The following is a 14,265-nucleotide window of genomic DNA, read 5'->3' on the forward strand; positions in this document are numbered from 1 at the left end:
GTGAGCAAATGAAGACCCTTTGAAGTCATATTGCATGGTACCCATTACACGGGTCTTAACTCTCCAGGTTTAAGGTATTCTTCCTTCAGCTAAAACATGCATGTGGAACCCAAGTATAATCAACCATGTGAACGGGAGACGTGTTCAAATATGTCTCAGTTTTCCTCCCCTGGTACTCGGGTGCAACATTCCAGACGCCTTACTAACACTCTCTCCACTTGGAGAGTCAGTCCCTTTAACCTCCTGTTTGGCCCAGTTTGCAATTTCTGCGGAAGATGAACAGCAATAGCGAGAACCAATGAGAGGCTAGCTGGAGGTGTCTGGACGGGCAAATTTAACTCTCATTTCCCACCAGGAAGAGGAATTAACCAAAGGCTCAGCATGCCGGGCCGGAACCAGATTAGGGCCTGAAGCCATCCTGCGGTGTTGCGACCAGGTCACAAGAAAGCGAGTTGAAGAAAGGAGCTCAGGGGCACTGTAATTCACAAACCTGCAGAGTTATAAATGACAGCTATCGTCCAAAAATAGACTGAAGGAAGGCTGCCAAGAGGACTTGAAAGCGGGGCAGAATTGCAGGAAACCGATTTCAGGAGGTAGACTGGAATTGCATTGAAAGCATGGGAAAAGAGGCAGAACGTCCACAATGATGCACTTGGCCAAAAAGGGCGTATGCGTTTTTTCCTGAATATATTCAGGAAAAAACGCATACGCCCTTTTTGGCCAACCAAGCAAGCTTGCAAAGGAAATCTGCACTACAATGAAGTCTCACTTCCCCCCGGTCAAAAGGGCCATCTGAAAAAAGTGTAAAATCCAGAAAGGCAGGACAGGCCATGGAGAACTGGGAGCCTTGTTATGCTGATGGGCGGGATGTAAATTGCCAACAACCACTCGGGAGAAGTGTATGGTGTTTCCTGAAACATCTAAAAAACAAAGCAACAGAACCTAGGGCACTTCCACTTATGGTCCTATAGCTTAGGGAAATTAAAATCAAAAAGACACAGCCACCCCAAAGTTTGGAACGGCTCTGTTTACAAGAACCTCGTTTACAGTACAAGTTCAACATCGCAGAAAGTGAAAAATGGATAAAGAAGTTGTGGTATTTACTTACAAAGCAATATCACTCAGCAATGAAATCTGTGTCATCAGGCCCTTAGCAGCACAATGAGTGGATTCAGGTATGATGATTCTAACTGAAGTAAGTCACACAGAAAAAGAAACATCATAAGATATCAGTAATACACGGAATGTAAACTTGGCTACACAGGAACTGAATTACAGAACAGAACAGGGTCTCAAATTTAGAAAACCAACTTATGCTTGCTTAAGGGTAAAGGTGAGTTGGGGTGCTGCATAAAACCAGAGATTGAAATGAGCACAGATAAAGTTCCTTAAGTCAAATATGGAATAGACAAGAGCTACTTCTTGCTCAACGAAATGGACTCAACACCGCATATTAAACGCCTAAGAATGTACCTGACTAGTAAGTATCTTAAAACCTATGGATTGCTATGTCTCCGAAAGAGAATCAAGCATGTGTACAGGGGCATAAACACAGCAGTGATAGGATTGGAGAGGTTCGGTGAGCAAATGAAGACCCTTTGAAGTCATATTGCATGGTACCCATTACACGGGTCTTAACTCTCCAGGTTTAAGGTATTCTTCCTTCAGCTAAAACATGCATGTGGAACCCAAGTATGATCAACCATGTGAACGGGAGACGTGTTCAAATATGTCTCAGTTTTCCTCCCCTGGTACTCGGGTGCAACATTCCAGACGCTTTACTAACACTCTCCCCACTTGGAGAGTCAGCGCCTTTAACCTCCTGTTTGGCCCAGTTTGCAATTTCTGCGGAAGATGAACAGGAATAGCGAGAACCAATGAGAGACTAGCTGGAGGTGTCTGGACGGGCAAATTTAACTCTCATTTCCCACCATGAAGAGGAAATAACCAAAGGCGCAGCGTGCCGTGCCGGAACCAGATTAGGGCCTGAAGCCATCTGGCGGTGTTGCGGCCAGCTCAAAAGAAAGCGAGTTGAAGAAAGGAGCTCAGGGGCACTGTAATTCACAAACCTGCAGAGTTATAAATGACAGCTATCTTCCAAAAATAGACTGAAGTAAGGCTGCCAAGAGGACTTGAAAGCGGGGCAGAATTGCAGGAAACCGATTTCAGGAGGTAGACTGGAATTGCATTGAAAGCATAGGAAAAGAGGCAGAATGTCCACAATGGTGCACTTGGCCAAAAAGGGCGTATGCGTTTTTTCCTGAATATATTCAGGAAAAAACGCATACGCCCTTTTTGGCCAACCAAGCAAGCTTGCAAAGGAAATCTGCACTACAATGAAGTCTCACTTCCCCCCGGTCAAAAGGGCCATCTGAAAAAAGTGTAAAATCCAGAAAGGCAGGACAGGCCATGGAGAACTGGGAGCCTTGTGATGCTGATGGGCGGGATGTAAATTGCCAACAGACACTCGGGAGAAGTGTATGGTGTTTCCTGAAACATCTAAAAAACAAAGCAACAGAACCTAGGGCACTTCCACTTATGGTCCTATAGCTTAGGGAAATTAAAATCAAAAAGACACAGCCACCCCAAAGTTTGGAACGGCTCTGTTTACAAGAACCTCGTTTACAGTACAAGTTCAACATCGCAGAAAGTGAAAAATGGATAAAGAAGTTGTGGTATTTACTTACAAAGCAATATCACTCAGCAATGAAATCTGTGTCATCAGGCACTTAGAAGCACAATGAGTGGATTCAGGTATGATGATTCTAACTGAAGTAAGTCACACAGAAAAAGAAACATCATAAGATATCAGTAATACACGGAATGTAAACTTGGCTACACAGGAACTGAATTACAGAACAGAACAGGGTCTCAAATTTAGAAAACCAACTTATGCTTGCTTAAGGGTAAAGGTGAGTTGGGGTGCTGCATAAAACCAGAGATTGAAATGAGCACAGATAAAGTTCCTTAAGCCAAATATGGAATAGACAAGAGCTACTCCTTGCTCAACGAAATGGACTCAACACCGCATATTAAACGCCTAAGAATGTACCTGACTTGTAAGTATCTTAAAACCTATGGATTGCTATGTCTCCGAAAGAGAATCAAGCATGTGTACAGGGGCATAAACGCATTAGTGATAGGATTGGAGAGGTTCGGTGAGCAAATGAAGACCCTTTGAAGTCATATTGCATGGTACCCATTCCACGGGTTTCAACTACCCAGGTTTAAGGTATTCTTCCTTCAGCTAAAAAATGCATGTGGAACCTAGAGTATGATCAACCATGTGATCGGGAGACGTGTTCAAATATGTCTCAGTTTTCCTCCCCTGGTACTCGGGTGCAACATTCCAGACGCTTTACTAACACTCTCCCCACTTGGAGAGTCAGCGCCTTTAACCTCCTGTTTGGCCCAGTTTGCAATTTCTGCGGAAGATGAACAGGAATAGCGAGAACCAATGAGAGACTAGCTGGAGGTGTCTGGACGGGCAAATTTAACTCTCATTTCCCACCAGGAAGAGGAAATAACCAAAGGCTCAGCGTGCCGAACCGGAACCAGATTAGGGCCTGAAGCCATCCTGCGGTGTTGCGGCCAGCTCAAAAGAAAGCGAGTTGAAGAAAGGAGCTCAGGGGCACTGTAATTCACAAACCTGCAGAGTTATAAATGACAGCTATCGTCCAAAAATAGACTGAAGTAAGGCTGCCAAGAGGACTTGAAAGCGGGGCAGAATTGCAGGAAACCGATTTCAGGAGGTAGACTGGAATTGCATTGAAAGCATAGGAAAAGAGGCAGAACGTCCACAATGATGCACTTGGCCAAAAAGGGCGTATGCGTTTTTTCCTGAATATATTCAGGAAAAAACGCATACGCCCTTTTTGGCCAACCAAGCAAGCTTGCAAAGGAAATCTGCACTACAATGAAGTCTCACTTCCCCCCCGGTCAAAAGGGCCATCTGAAAAAAGTGTAAAATCCAGAAAGGAAGGACAGGCCATGGAGAACTGGGAGCCTTGTGATGCTGATGGGCGGGATGTAAATTGCCAACAGACACTCGGGAGAAGTGTATGGTGTTTCCTGAAACATCTAAAAAACAAAGCAACAGAACCTAGGGCACTTCCACTTATGGTCCTATAGCTTAGGGAAATTAAAATCAAAAAGACACAGCCACCCCAAAGTTTGGAACGGCTCTGTTTACAAGAACCTCGTTTACAGTACAAGTTCAACATCGCAGAAAGTGAAAAATGGATAAAGAAGTTGTGGTATTTACTTACAAAGCAATATCACTCAGCAATGAAATCTGTGTCATCAGGCACTTAGAAGCACAATGAGTGGATTCAGGTATGATGATTCTAACTGAAGTAAGTCACACAGAAAAAGAAACATCATAAGATATCAATAATACACGGAATGTAAACTTGGCTACACAGGAACTGAATTACAGAACAGAACAGGGTCTCAAATTTAGAAAACCAACTTATGCTTGCTTAAGGGTAAAGGTGAGTTGGGGTGTTGCATAAAACCAGAGATTGAAATGAGCACAGATAAAGTTCCTTAAGCCAAATATGGAATAGACAAGAGCTACTCCTTGCTCAACGAAATGGACTCAACACCGCATATTAAACGCCTAAGAATGTACCTGACTTGTAAGTATCTTAAAACCTATGGATTGCTATGTCTCCGAAAGAGAATCAAGCATGTGTACAGGGGCATAAACGCATTAGTGATAGGATTGGAGAGGTTCGGTGAGCAAATGAAGACCCTTTGAAGTCATATTGCATGGTACCCATTCCACGGGTTTCAACTACCCAGGTTTAAGGTATTCTTCCTTCAGCTAAAACATGCATGTGGAACCTAGAGTATGATCAACCATGTGATCGGGAGACGTGTTCAAATATGTCTCAGTTTTCGTACCCTGGTACTCGGGTGCAACATTCCAGACGCTTTACTAACACTCTCCCCACTTGGAGAGTCAGCGCCTTTAACCTCCTGTTTGGCCCAGTTTGCAATTTCTGCGGAAGATGAACAGGAATAGCGAGAACCAATGAGAGGCTAGCTGGAGGTGTCTGGACGGGCAAATTTAACTCTCATTTCCCACCAGGAAGAGGAAATAACCAAAGGCTCAGCGTGCCGTACCGGAACCAGATTAGGGCCTGAAGCCATCCTGCGGTGTTGCGGCCAGCTCAAAAGAAAGCGAGTTGAAGAAAGGAGCTCAGGGGCACTGTAATTCACAAACCTGCAGAGTTATAAATGACAGCTATCGTCCAAAAATAGACTGAAGTAAGGCTGCCAAGAGGACTTGAAAGCGGGGCAGAATTGCAGGAAACCGATTTCAGGAGGTAGACTGGAATTGCATTGAAAGCATAGGAAAAGAGGCAGAACGTCCACAATGATGCACTTGGCCAAAAAGGGCGTATGCGTTTTTTCCTGAATATATTCAGGAAAAAACGCATACGCCCTTTTTGGCCAACCAAGCAAGCTTGCAAAGGAAATCTGCACTACAATGAAGTCTCACTTCCCCCCCGGTCAAAAGGGCCATCTGAAAAAAGTGTAAAATCCAGAAAGGCAGGACAGGCCATGGAGAACTGGGAGCCTTGTGATGCTGATGGGCGGGATGTAAATTGCCAACAACCACTCGGGAGAAGTGTATGGTGTTTCCTGAAACATCTAAAAAACAAAGCAACAGAACCTAGGGCACTTCCACTTATGGTCCTATAGCTTAGGGAAATTAAAATCAAAAAGACACAGCCACCCCAAAGTTTGGAACGGCTCTGTTTACAAGAACCTCGTTTACAGTACAAGTTCAACATCACAGAAAGTGAAAAATGGATAAAGAAGTTGTGGTATTTACTTACAAAGCAATATCACTCAGCAATGAAATCTGTGTCTTCAGGCCCTTACCAGCACAATGAGTGGATTCAGGTATGATGATTCTAACTGAAGTAAGTCACACAGAAAAAGAAACATCATAAGATATCAGTAATACACGGAATGTAAACTTGGCTACACAGGAACTGAATTACAGAACAGAACAGGGTCTCAAATTTAGAAAACCAACTTATGCTTGCTTAAGGGTAAAGGTGAGTTGGGGTGCTGCATAAAACCAGAGATTGAAATGAGCACAGATAAAGTTCCTTAAGCCAAATATGGAATAGACAAGAGCTACTCCTTGCTCAACGAAATGGACTCAACACCGCATATTAAACGCCTAAGAATGTACCTGACTTGTAAGTATCTTAAAACCTATGGATTGCTATGTCTCCGAAAGAGAATCAAGCATGTGTACAGGGGCATAAACGCATTAGTGATAGGATTGGAGAGGTTCGGTGAGCAAATGAAGACCCTTTGAAGTCATATTGCATGGTACCCATTCCACGGGTTTCAACTACCCAGGTTTAAGGTATTCTTCCTTCAGCTAAAAAATGCATGTGGAACCTAGAGTATGATCAACCATGTGATCGGGAGACGTGTTCAAATATGTCTCAGTTTTCCTCCCCTGGTACTCGGGTGCAACATTCCAGACGCTTTACTAACACTCTCCCCACTTGGAGAGTCAGCGCCTTTAACCTCCTGTTTGGCCCAGTTTGCAATTTCTGCGGAAGATGAACAGGAATAGCGAGAACCAATGAGAGACTAGCTGGAGGTGTCTGGACGGGCAAATTTAACTCTCATTTCCCACCAGGAAGAGGAAATAACCAAAGGCTCAGCGTGCCGAACCGGAACCAGATTAGGGCCTGAAGCCATCCTGCGGTGTTGCGGCCAGCTCAAAAGAAAGCGAGTTGAAGAAAGGAGCTCAGGGGCACTGTAATTCACAAACCTGCAGAGTTATAAATGACAGCTATCGTCCAAAAATAGACTGAAGTAAGGCTGCCAAGAGGACTTGAAAGCGGGGCAGAATTGCAGGAAACCGATTTCAGGAGGTAGACTGGAATTGCATTGAAAGCATAGGAAAAGAGGCAGAACGTCCACAATGATGCACTTGGCCAAAAAGGGCGTATGCGTTTTTTCCTGAATATATTCAGGAAAAAACGCATACGCCCTTTTTGGCCAACCAAGCAAGCTTGCAAAGGAAATCTGCACTACAATGAAGTCTCACTTCCCCCCCGGTCAAAAGGGCCATCTGAAAAAAGTGTAAAATCCAGAAAGGCAGGACAGGCCATGGAGAACTGGGAGCCTTGTGATGCTGATGGGCGGGATGTAAATTGCCAACAGACACTCGGGAGAAGTGTATGGTGTTTCCTGAAACATCTAAAAAACAAAGCAACAGAACCTAGGGCACTTCCACTTATGGTCCTATAGCTTAGGGAAATTAAAATCAAAAAGACACAGCCACCCCAAAGTTTGGAACGGCTCTGTTTACAAGAACCTCGTTTACAGTACAAGTTCAACATCGCAGAAAGTGAAAAATGGATAAAGAAGTTGTGGTATTTACTTACAAAGCAATATCACTCAGCAATGAAATCTGTGTCATCAGGCCCTTAGCAGCACAATGAGTGGATTCAGGTATGATGATTCTAACTGAAGTAAGTCACACAGAAAAAGAAACATCATAAGATATCAGTAATACACGGAATGTAAACTTGGCTACACAGGAACTGAATTACAGAACAGAACAGGGTCTCAAATTTAGAAAACCAACTTATGCTTGCTTAAGGGTAAAGGTGAGTTGGGGTGCTGCATAAAACCAGAGATTGAAATGAGCACAGATAAAGTTCCTTAAGTCAAATATGGAATAGACAAGAGCTACTCCTTGCTCAACGAAATGGACTCAACACCGCATATTAAACGCCTAAGAATGTACCTGACTAGTAAGTATCTTAAAACCTATGGATTGCTATGTCTCCGAAAGAGAATCAAGCATGTGTACAGGGGCATAAACACAGCAGTGATAGGATTGGAGAGGTTCGGTGAGCAAATGAAGACCCTTTGAAGTCATATTGCATGGTACCCATTACACGGGTCTTAACTCTCCAGGTTTAAGGTATTCTTCCTTCAGCTAAAACATGCATGTGGAACCCAAGTATGATCAACCATGTGAACGGGAGACGTGTTCAAATATGTCTCAGTTTTCCTCCCCTGGTACTCGGGTGCAACATTCCAGACGCTTTACTAACACTCTCCCCACTTGGAGAGTCAGCGCCTTTAACCTCCTGTTTGGCCCAGTTTGCAATTTCTGCGGAAGATGAACAGGAATAGCGAGAACCAATGAGAGACTAGCTGGAGGTGTCTGGACGGGCAAATTTAACTCTCATTTCCCACCAGGAAGAGGAAATAACCAAAAGCTCAGCGTGCCGTGCCGGAACCAGATTAGGGCCTGAAGCCATCCTGCGGTGTTGCGGCCAGGTCACAAGAAAGCGAGTTGAAGAAAGGAGCTCAGGGGCACTGTAATTCACAAACCTGCAGAGTTATAAATTACAGCTATCGTCCAAAAATAGACTGAAGTAAGGCTGCCAAGAGGACTTGAAAGCGGGGCAGAATTGCAGGAAACCGATTTCAGGAGGTAGACTGGAATTGCATTGAAAGCATAGGAAAAGAGGCAGAACGTCCACAATGATGCACTTGGCCAAGAAGGGCGTATGCGTTTTTTCCTGAATATATTCAGGAAAAAACGCATACGCCCTTTTTGGCCAACCAAGCAAGCTTGCAAAGGAAATCTGCACTACAATGAAGTCTCACTTCCCCCCGGTCAAAAGGGCCATCTGAAAAAAGTGTAAAATCCAGAAAGGCAGGACAGGCCATGGAGAACTGGGAGCCTTGTTATGCTGATGGGCGGGATGTAAATTGCCAACAGACACTCGGGAGAAGTGTATGGTGTTTCCTGAAACATCTAAAAAACAAAGCAACAGAGCCTAGGGCACTGCCACTTATGGTCCTATAGCTTAGGGAAATTAAAATCAAAAAGACACAGCCACCCCAAAGTTTGGAACGGCTCTGTTTTCAAGAACCTCGTTTACAGTACAAGTTCAACATCGCAGAAAGTGAAAAATGGATAAAGAAGTTGTGGTATTTACTTACAAAGCAATATCACTCAGCAATGAAATCTATGTCATCAGGCCCTTAGCATCACAATGAGTGGATTCAGGTATGATGATTCTAACTGAAATAAGTCACACAGAAAAAGAAACATCATAAGATATCAGTAATACACAGAATGTAAACTTGGCTACACAGGAACTGAATTACAGAACAGAACAGGGTCTCAAATTTAGAAAACCAACTTATGCTTGCTTAAGGGTAAAGGTGAGTTGGGGTGCTGCATAAAACCAGAGATTGAAATGAGCACAGATAAAGTTCCTTAAGTCAAATATGGAATAGACAAGAGCTACTCCTTGCTCAACGAAATGGACTCAACACCGCATATTAAACGCCTAAGAATGTACCTGACTAGTAAGTATCTTAAAACCTATGGATTGCTATGTCTCCGAAAGAGAATCAAGCATGTGTACAGGGGCATAAACGCAGCAGTGATAGGATTGGAGAGGTTCGGTGAGCAAATGAAGACCCTTTGAAGTCATATTGCATGGTACCCATTACACGGGTCTTAACTCTCCAGGTTTAAGGTATTCTTCCTTCAGCTAAAACATGCATGTGGAACCCAAGTATGATCAACCATGTGAACGGGAGACGTGTTCAAATATGTCTCAGTTTTCCTCCCCTGGTACTCGGGTGCAACATTCCAGACGCTTTACTAACACTCTCCCCACTTGGAGAGTCAGCGCCTTTAACCTCCTGTTTGGCCCAGTTTGCAATTTCTGCGGAAGATGAACAGGAATAGCGAGAACCAATGAGAGACTAGCTGGAGGTGTCTGGACGGGCAAATTTAACTCTCATTTCCCACCAGGAAGAGGAAATAACCAAAGGCTCAGCGTGCCGTGCCGGAACCAGATTAGGGCCTGAAGCCATCCTGCGGTGTTGCGGCCAGGTCACAAGAAAGCGAGTTGAAGAAAGGAGCTCAGGGGCACTGTAATTCACAAACCTGCAGAGTTATAAATGACAGCTATCGTCCAAAAATAGACTGAAGTAAGGCTGCCAAGAGGACTTGAAAGCGGGGCAGAATTGCAGGAAACCGATTTCAGGAGGTAGACTGGAATTGCATTGAAAGCATAGGAAAAGAGGCAGAACGTCCACAGTGATGCACTTGGCCAAAAAGGTCGTATGCATTATTTCCTGAATATATTCAGGAAAAAATGCATACGCCCTTTTTGGCCAACAAGCAAGCTTGCAAAGGAAATCTGCACTACAATGAAGTCTCACTTCCCCCCGGTCAAAAGGGCCATCTGAAAAAAGTGTAAAATCCAGAAAGGCAGGACAGGCCATGGAGAACTAGGAGCCTTGTTATGCTGATGGGCGGGATGTAAATTGCCAACAGACACTCGGGAGAAGTGTATGGTGTTTCCTGAAACATCTAAAAAACAAAGCAACAGAGCCTAGGGCACTGCCACTTATGGTCCTATAGCTTAGGGAAATTAAAATCAAAAAGACACAGCCACCCCAAAGTTTGGGACGCCTCTGTTTACAAGAACCTCGTTTACAGTACAAGTTCAACATCGCAGAAAGTGAAAAATGGATAAAGAAGTTGTGGTATTTACTTACAAAGCAATATCACTCAGCAATGAAATCTATGTCATCAGGCCCTTAGCATCACAATGAGTGGATTCAGGTATGATGATTCTAACTGAAATAAGTCACACAGAAAAAGAAACATCATAAGATATCAGTAATACACGGAATGTAAACTTGGCTACACAGGAACTGAATTACAGAACAGAACAGGGTCTCAAATTTAGAAAACCAACTTATGCTTGCTTAAGGGTAAAGGTGAGTTGGGGTGCTGCATAAAACTAGAGATTGAAATGAGCACAGATAAAGTTCCTTAAGTCAAATATGGAATAGACAAGAGCTACTCCTTGCTCAACGAAATGGACTCAACACCGCATATTACACGCCTAAGAATGTACCTGACTAGTAAGTATCGTAAAACCTATGGATTGCTATGTCTCCAAAAGAGAATCAAGCATGTGTACAGGGGCATAAACGCAGCAGTGATAGGATTGGAGAGGTTCGGTGAGCAAATGAAGACCCTTTGAAGTCATATTGCATGGTACCCATTACACGGGTCTTAACTCTCCAGGTTTAAGGTATTCTTCCTTCACCTAAAACATGCATGTGGAACCCAAGTATGATCAACCATGTGAACGGGAGACGTGTTCAAATATGTCTCAGTTTTCCTCCCCTGGTACTCGGGTGCAACATTCCAGACGCTTTACTAACACTCTCCCGACTTGGAGAGTCAGCGCCTTTAACCTCCTGTTTGGCCCAGTTTGCAATTTCTGCGGAAGATGAACAGGAATAGCGAGAACCAATGAGAGGCTAGCTGGAGGTGTCTGGACGGGCCAATTTAACTCTCATTTCCCACCAGGAAGAGGAAATAACCAAAGGCTCAGCGTGCCGTACCGGAACCAGATTAGGGCCTGAAGCCACCCTGCGGTGGTGCGGCCAGCTCAAAAGAAAGCGAGTTGAAGAAAGGAGCTCAGGGGCACTGTAATTCACAAACCTGCAGAGTTATAAATGACAGCTATCGTCCAAAAATAGACTGAAGTAAGGCTGCCAAGAGGACTTGAAAGCGGGGCAGAATTGCAGGAAACCGATTTCAGGAGGTAGACTGGAATTGCATTGAAAGCATAGGAAAAGAGGCAGAACGTCCACAATGATGCACTTGGCCAAAAAGGGCGTATGCGTTTTTTCCTGAATATATTCAGGAAAAAACGCATACGCCCTTTTTGGCCAACCAAGCATGCTTGCAAAGGAAATCTGCACTACAATGAAGTCTCACTTCTCCCCGGTCAAAAGGGCCATCTGAAAAAAGTGTAAAATCCAGAAAGGCAGGAGAGGCCATGGAGAACTGGGAGCCTTGTTATGCTGATGGGCGGGATGTAAATTGCCAACAACCACTCGGGAGAAGTGTATGGTGTTTCCTGAAACATCTAAAAATCAAAGCAACAGAACCTAGGGCACTTCCACTTATGGTCCTATAGCTTAGGGAAATTAAAATCAAAAAGACACAGCCACCCCAAAGTTTGGAACGGCTCTGTTTACAAGAACCTCGTTTACAGTACAAGTTCAACATCGCAGAAAGTGAAAAATGGATAAAGAATTTGTGGTATTCACTTACAAAGCAATATCACTCAGCAATGAAATCTGTGTCATCAGGCCCTTAGCAGCACAATGAGTGGATTCAGGTATGATGATTCTAACTGAAGTAAGTCACACAGAAAAAGAAACATCATAAGATATCAGTAGTACACGGAATGTAAACTTGGCTACACAGGAACTGAATTACAGAACAGAACAGGGTCTCAAATTTAGAAAACCAACTTATGCTTGCTTAAGGGTAAAGGTGAGTTGGGGTGCTGCATAAAACCAGAGATTGAAATGAGCACAGATAAAGTTCCTTAAGTCAAATATGGAATAGACAAGAGCTACTCCTTGCTCAACGAAATGGACTCAACACCGCATATTAAACGCCTAAGAATGTACCTGACTAGTAAGTATCTTAAAACCTATGGATTGCTATGTCTCCGAAAGAGAATCAAGCATGTGTACAGGGGCATAAACACAGCAGTGATAGGATTGGAGAGGTTCGGTGAGCAAATGAAGACTCTTTGAAGTCATATTGCATGGTACCCATTACACGGGTCTTAACTCTCCAGGTTTAAGGTATTCTTCCTTCAGCTAAAACATGCATGTGGAACCCAAGTATGATCAATCATGTGAACGGGAGACGTGTTCAAATATGTCTCAGTTTTCCTCCCCTGGTACTCGGGTGCAACATTCCAGACGCTTTACTAACACTCTCCCCACTTGGAGAGTCAGCGCCTTTAACCTCCTGTTTGGCCCAGTTTGCAATTTCTGCGGAAGATGAACAGGAATAGCGAGAACCAATGAGAGACTAGCTGGAGGTGTCTGGACGGGCAAATTTAACTCTCATTTCCCACCAGGAAGAGGAAATAACCAAAGGCGCAGCGTGCCGTGCCGGAACCAGATTAGGGCCTGAAGCCATCCTGCGGTGTTGCGGCCAGGTCACAAGAAAGCGAGTTGAAGAAAGGAGCTCAGGGGCACTGTAATTCACAAACCTGCAGAGTTATAAATGACAGCTATCTTCCAAAAATAGACTGAAGTAAGGCTGCCAAGAGGACTTGAAAGCGGGGCAGAATTGCAGGAAACCGATTTCAGGAGGTAGACTGGAATTGCATTGAAAGCATAGGAAAAGAGGCAGAACGTCCACAATGATGCACTTGGCCAAAAAGGGCGTATGCGTTTTTTCCTGAATATATTCAGGAAAAAACGCATACGCCCTTTTTGGCCAACCAAGCAAGCTTGCAAAGGAAATCTGCACTACAATGAAGTCTCACTTCCCCCCGGTCCAAAGGGCCATCTGAAAAAAGTGTAAAATCCAGAAAGGCAGGACAGGCCATGGAGAACTGGGAGCCTTGTTATGCTGATGGGCGGGATGTAAATTGCCAACAGACACTCGGGAGAAGTGTATGGTGTTTCCTGAAACATCTAAAAAACAAAGCAACAGAGCCTAGGGCACTGCCACTTATGGTCCTATAGCTTAGGGAAATTAAAATCAAAAAGACACAGCCACCCCAAAGTTTGGAACGGCTCTGTTTACAAGAACCTCGTTTACAGTACAAGTTCAACATCGCAGAAAGTGAAAAATGGATAAAGAAGTTGTGGTATTTACTTACAAAGCAATATCACTCAGCAATGAAATCTATGTCATCAGGCCCTTAGCATCACAATGAGTGGATTCAGGTATGATGATTCTAACTGAAATAAGTCACACAGAAAAAGAAACATCATAAGATATCAGTAATACACAGAATGTAAACTTGGCTACACAGGAACTGAATTACAGAACAGAACAGGGTCTCAAATTTAGAAAACCAACTTATGCTTGCTTAAGGGTAAAGGTGAGTTGGGGTGCTGCATAAAACCAGAGATTGAAATGAGCACAGATAAAGTTCCTTAAGTCAAATATGGAATAGACAAGAGCTACTCCTTGCTCAACGAAATGGACTCAACACCGCATATTAAACGCCTAAGAATGTACCTGACTAGTAAGTATCTTAAAACCTATGGATTGCTATGTCTCCGAAAGAGAATCAAGCATGTGTACAGGGGCATAAACGCAGCAGTGATAGGATTGGAGAGGTTCGGTGAGCAAATGAAGACCCTTTGAAGTCATATTGCATGGTACCCATTACA

General features: G+C 43.8%; 1 long non-coding RNA gene across 3 annotated transcripts in view; it reads right to left on the bottom strand.

Moving 5' to 3' along the window:
- LOC307181155 overlaps positions 1-14,265 on the bottom strand; it is a 123,846-nt gene that overhangs the window by 24,001 nt on the left and 85,580 nt on the right. Inside the window, exon 4 of one of the 3 annotated variants that reach the window (XR_013826047.1) lies at positions 13,755-13,823. The exons of the other annotated variants lie outside the window; for them this stretch is intronic. This is a non-coding gene — a long non-coding RNA (uncharacterized lncRNA). Of the gene's footprint in view, positions 1-13,754; positions 13,824-14,265 lie in introns of those variants that run through there. 3 annotated transcript variants of the gene reach the window in all.

The sequence above is a fragment of the Stenella coeruleoalba genome (genome assembly GCF_951394435.1).
Source record: "Stenella coeruleoalba genome assembly, contig: scaffold_291, whole genome shotgun sequence".
Lineage (NCBI taxonomy): Eukaryota > Metazoa > Chordata > Mammalia > Artiodactyla > Delphinidae > Stenella > Stenella coeruleoalba.